We start from the raw sequence: 6,000 nt of genomic DNA, 5'->3' as shown, positions 1-6,000 counted from the left end.
AGGAAGCAGACTGTCCAAACAGGAAGCAGACCATCTACACCACAACGTTTCCAGTGGAAACGGTGAAACACTGTGAGGTTCCACTCTGTTCTTCTCGTGGTGCGTTCAGGAACCTGGAACCTGAAGCTACCAGACGGTGAATTTCTATTTCTAACAACCAGAATCAGACAAACTCCCTCAGAGTTCAGTTCATGTGTTTGTTCAAACTGTTGATCCCTTTAATCCGCTCCCTGCCTTCAGTCTGTTTCTGATCCTCCTTCATGAACCTTTAGATGCTCTTCATTTCTGAGAAATGTTCTCTGAAATATGATAAACCGGATTCTTTAGTGGTGTAAAGTCAGTTAGAACATTAGTCAGTGAGTCTTTAGGAACCGATTTACAAAATCAGCTGAGTTTTTCAGTGGTTGATGGTTTTAAAGGAAAATAGAATAAAATAAAAAGAACAGAATAAACTGGAATGAGTCTCAGTCATCATCTGTTCTCGGTTCTTTCACATGATCTCATATCAGATCCGTTCCTTGTTCCTGATTGAAGTAAGAATGTTTGAAGTTTTAATTTGAAGCTTCAGTGTTTTTGGGTTTCTTGATTTTCTTCACTCGACTCAAAGTTTTCAAATTCAGTTCATTTTGGATTCAACTAATTTTCACATCTTTTCACAGAAACTCTTCATTTATCAGGCAACAGATACAGAACCATTCAAGAACCTTCATGGGTTCCGAGTTCTTCCTCAGGTTCTCGTGGTCCTCATGTTCTCTGCTCTCGTGGTTCTCGTGGTTCTCGTGGTCCTCATGTTCTCTGCTCTCATGGCTCTCGTGGTTCTCGTGGTTCTCGTGTTCTCTGCTCTCATGGCTCTCGTGGTTCTCGTGGTTCTCGTGGTTCTCGTGTTCTCTGCTCTCATGGTTCTCGTGGTTCTCGTGGTTCTCGTGTTCTCTGCTCTCGTGGTTCTCGTGTTCTCTGCTCTCGTGGTTCTCGTGGTTCTCGTGGTTCTTGTGGTTCTCGTGTTCTCTGCTCTCATGGTTCTCGTGGTTCTCGTGGTTCTCGTGGTTCTCGTGTTCTCTGCTCTCATGGTTCTCGTGGTTCTCGTGGTTCTCGTGGTTCTCGTGTTCTCTGCTCTCGTGGTTCTCGTGTTCTCTGCTCTCATGGTTCTTGTGGTTCTCATTTTCTCTGCTCTCGTGGTTCTCGTGGTTCTCGTGGTTCTCGTGGTTCTCGTGTTCTCTGCTCTCGTGGTTCTCGTGGTTCTCGTGGTTCTTGTGGTTCTCGTGTTCTCTGCTCTCATGGTTCTCGTGGTTCTCGTGGTTCTCGTGGTTCTCGTGTTCTCTGCTCTCATTGTTCTCGTGGTTCTCGTGGTTCTCGTGTTCTCTGCTCTCGTGGTTCTCGTGTTCTCTGCTCTCATGGTTCTTGTGGTTCTCATTTTCTCTGCTCTCGTGGTTCTCGTGGTTCTCGTGGTTCTCGTGGTTCTCGTGTTCTCTGCTCTCGTGGTTCTCGTGGTTCTCGTGGTTCTCGTGGTTCTCCTGTTCTCTGCTCTCGTGGTTCTCGTGGTTCTCATGTTCTCTGCTCTCGTGGTTCTCGTGGTTCTCGTGGTTCTCGTGTTCTCTGCTCTCATGGTTCTTGTGGTTCTCATGTTCTCTGCTCTCGTGGTTCTCGTGGTTCTCATGTTCTCTGCTTTCGTGGTTCTCGTGGTTCTCGTGGTTCTCGTGGTTCTCGTGTTCTCTGCTCTCGGCCCTGTCAGTCTGAACGAAGCAGATCTGTTGCTTCTTCCAGGAGGGATGAAAACGGAACCTCGTGTGATTTTGACGGTTCTGCTTCTGGATCGAGTCTCTGCTGCGAGAAAAGACTCAAACCTCGGCAGTTCAGTGGAACATGTGGAGAACCGCAGGAGGCCGAGGGTTCTACTGTTTTCAGCGGAACTGTCCAGTCTGTGTGTTCAGTACCTGAAATAGAAACACTTCTCAGTTTTCTGGTGTTTTTTTCACAATAAACAAATAAATAAAAGAGGGTCTTGTGGTGCTTTTTGAAAAATGAACAGATTTCTTTTATTTTGAAGGTGTGTCGTTTCCGGAACTGAGGAACATTCACATTAAGAGCATAAAGAAAATGAGCACAGCTTCTTCATCGCCTCCAGTCTTCTTGACATTTGACCTTCAGGGAGCAGCAGACAGGAACCATGAAGGAAACAGCGACGGAATCAGAGCTGAGCTGAACCAGCCTCAAAGTTTGGATGAAAATCCCATTAACCCTGAACGCACCGTGAGCCGCACACCTGCCGCTAATCAACCTGCGCACACCTTCCCAGCGCCTGGCGGAAGAAGAAGTAGTTCCACCAAACAGCTGCGGGAAACCGGCTGCTAAATGATGGAGCGTCCTACAGTTCGAGTCAGAATAATCATTTTAATCTTCCTGCCTGTAAAACTTGATTTAATCCTGAAAGCCGAGCCCGTGTGGTCAGATGTTGGGGACTACTTTCTGTAGATCAATCCGCACAGGAGTCCAGGGAGACAAACTCGCTTCTGTACCGTGAGAAGGTGAAACGTCTTCACTGTGAGTTTAAATAAATGATTACAGAAGACTCAAAGTCATGAGAGAGATTTCAAATTAAAGTGGAGCTTCGTCTGAAACAAGAATTTCTACCAGGTAAGAAAAAAACCTGGAGAAAGAGACTGAAAATGGCTGAAAATGATGATGATTGCGTTGTAGTTCTGTATTTCTCACTAATATCATCGCTGTGTGCAGACTGCGCTACATTAGTTGTTGTTTTAATATTTTATTTTATTTTTACTTTATTTTATTTGAACGTGACTGTGATGGTGCGTTCAAGGGCCGACTGGATGTTTGGAGTTGAGAGAACTGGGTCGTCGGACATCATGAGGCGTTCAGGATCCCTGCGGGGGGTGAGTCATGAGAACCTTCAGAGGTGTGTGTGTGTGTGTGTGTGTGTGTGTGTGTGTGTGTGTGTGTGTGTGTGTGTGTGTGTGTGTGTGTGTGTGTGTGTGTGTGTGTGTGTGTGTGTGTGTTGCTGGAGCTGCAGTTTGAAGACAGAACGGAATATTTCGTCTCGCTCTCCTCCGCTGGGGGGCTGAGGCGCCGGCGCCGCTGTTCTCTCTGCTCTTTCTCTTTTTGTCTCTCGTTCTTGTGTGTTGTGTTCTCCGTTCTCTCGTTCCTCTGATGAACCGTGGATCTCTCTGGATCTCTCTGGATCTCTCTGGATCTCTCTTCAGACTCGGGCGGCTCTTGTGATCAAGCTGCAGCGTTTGCAGAACCTTTATTTTGGAATTGATGGATTGTGGTCGGTTCTTCCTGCTGGATTACTTGCGTTGTGTTTTGCGTTGCCACGTGATGCATTCTGAGGCCAAATGAGTCATGCTGCATCACAGGAAGTCACAGGAAGTCACAGGAAGTCGCAGGAAGTCGCAGCCTCCTGCAGTCAGGTTCAGGCTCCCGTCTCGTGCAATCAGAACAGGTCCAGGAAAAGCAGGTTCCAGTCAGTCAGTCCGGCTCCTCGGGTCAGGACAGCGTTACGTCAGGTCACCTGAGGTCACCTGAGGTCACCTGAGGTCACATCACGTTGAGCGGTTTAACCTTTATTGTGGCATCACGGGACTCGTCAGACGAGCTGTGACCGGACGTCTCGTCCCGCCTCGTCCCCGTCCTGCCAGGAAGGCGCCACTTCTCACATCGTGTCTCGTCACCATCCTGTTCCGCCATGTTCCGTCTCATCCCGTCATGTTCTTTCACCTCATCATGTGACCCAGTCATGTGAAGCAGTTCACGCCTCGCCCCGCCCTACCTCTATGCCCCGCCCCCGCCCTGCCTCTATGCCCCGCCCCCGCCCTGCCACTATGCCCCGCCCCCGCCCTGCCACTATGCCCCGCCCCCGCCCTGCCACTATGCCCTGCCCCCACCCTGCCACTATGCCCCGCCCCCGCCCTGCCTCTATGCCCCGCCCCCGCCCTGCCACTATGCCCTGCCCCCACCCTGCCACTATGCCCCGCCCCCGCCCTGCCTCTATGCCCGCCCCCGCCCTGCCACTATGCCCTGCCCCCGCCCTGCCTCTATGCCCCGCCCCCGCCCTGCCTCTATGCCCCGCCCCCGCCCTGCCTCTATGCCCCGCCCCCGCCCTGCCACTATGCCCCGCCCCCGCCCTGCCACTATGCCCCGCCCCCGCCCTGCCACTATGCCCTGCCCCCGCCAAGCCTCAATGCCCCGCCCCCGCCCTGCCTCTATGCCCCGCCCCCGCCCTGCCTCTATGCCCCGCCCCCGCCCTGCCACTATGCCCGCCCCCGCCCTGCCACTATGCCCCGCCCCAACCCTGCCACTATGCCCTGCCCCCGCCCTGCCTCTATGCCCCGCCCCCGCCCTGCCACTATGCCCTGCCCCCACCCTGCCACTATGCCCTGCCCCCACCCTGCCACTATGCCCCGCCCCCGCCACGCCTCGCCCCGCTCTGCCCCGCCCCTCCACTGAACTCCAGCTGTGTCGTGTGACGTTCCTGACCGTCACATCAAGTCCCGTCTCAATGATTCAAGAACCGTGGAACGGGGTCTGTTTGTGTCGAGTGCCGTCTCCAGAACGTCAACTCCTCGTCACGTCATGGTACTACGTCACATTTTTGTCCTCCGTCACATTTCGTCCTCTTTCACATTTCGTCCTCCGTCACATTTTGTCCTCCGTCACATTGAGCTCCGTGGTGTTCTTTCGGGTGGAGCCATGGAGCCACGTCCTGCTCCGTCCGGGTCGCCACGACTTTACGATTCCAGGAAGAAAACTGTAACGTGAAACTGTCAGGATGTTCTACCGCAGTGATTCACTGGAGGAGGTCCTGTTCTGTTAGCATGGTTAGCACAGCTAGCATTAGCAGCATGGTTAGCACAGCTAGCATTAGCAGCATGGTTAGCACAGCTAGCATTAGCAGCATGGTTAGCACAGCTAGCATTAGCAGCATGGTTAGCACAGCTAGCATTAGCAGCATGGTTAGCACAGCTAAAATTAGCAGCATGGTTAGCACAGCTAGCATCAGCAGCATGGTTAGCACAGCTAGCCTTAGCAGCATGGTTAGCACAGCTAGCATTAGCAGCATGGTTAGCACAGCTAGCATTAGCAGCATGGTTAGCACAGCTAAAATTAGCAGCATGGTTAGCACAGCTAGCATCAGCAGCATGGTTAGCACAGCTAGCCTTAGCAGCATGGTTAGCACAGCTAGCATTAGCAGCATGGTTAGCACAGCTAGCATCAGCAGCATGTTAGCACAGCTAGCCTTAGCAGCATGGTTAGCACAGCTAGCCTTAGCAGCATGGTTAGCACAGCTGGCATTAGCAGCATGGTTAGCACAGCTGGCATTAGCAGCATGGTTAGCATAGCTAGCATTAGCAGCATGTTAGCACAGCTAGCCTTAGCAGCATGGTTAGCACAGCTAGCCTTAGCAGCATGGTTAGCACAGCTAGCCTTAGCAGCATGTTAGCACAGCTAGCCTTAGCAGCATGGTTAGCTTGAGACTGACGCTTCAGACGCTGAAGAGAAGACGGTTCACGGTGAAACGCTTCGACTTTTATGAACTTTGAGGTTTTCTTTGTTTTTTCAGAAACCGTTCTTCTGGCTGCGTTGCGTCTGCAGAACCGAACCACCGCAGCACCGTCTGGGTGTCTCTGCAGGCGCTGGAGGAGGTTGCCAGATCTGTCGATCTCCCACCATAAACCCGTTTGACTCAACAGAAAGCTGCCAAACCGCCGTCTTGGCTGAAAATGCACGTTCAAACCATATTTGTATAATTAAAAAAACACTTCATAAACACATGATCATGTCATCAACCCGCCAGACGTGGTCAAAAAAGAAGCTTGATTTGGCGGAAACCTGCCCAATCTGGCAACACAGAGCCGCTCCGGTCAGAGAGCTGTTTTGTCCAATTTTGAGTTGTTTGACTGTCCTGCAGAGACGAGGTACAAAACCGTTCATTCTTCTGAAGCGTAGAATGACTGCATCACTGTTTGTTCTGTTTTCTACCAGAAG

The 6,000-nt window shown here is 51.5% G+C and overlaps 1 protein-coding gene across 1 annotated transcript in view; it reads left to right on the top strand.

Moving 5' to 3' along the window:
• LOC115385673 (rho GTPase-activating protein 12-like) overlaps window positions 1-6,000 on the top strand; it is a 58,548-nt gene that overhangs the window by 51,863 nt on the left and 685 nt on the right.

The sequence above is a fragment of the Salarias fasciatus genome, unplaced genomic scaffold (assembly GCF_902148845.1).
Source record: "Salarias fasciatus unplaced genomic scaffold, fSalaFa1.1, whole genome shotgun sequence".
Taxonomy (NCBI): Eukaryota; Metazoa; Chordata; class Actinopteri; order Blenniiformes; family Blenniidae; genus Salarias; species Salarias fasciatus.
Note: the sequence above shows the minus strand (reverse complement) of the source record. Positions and strands in the feature narration are given on the sequence as shown.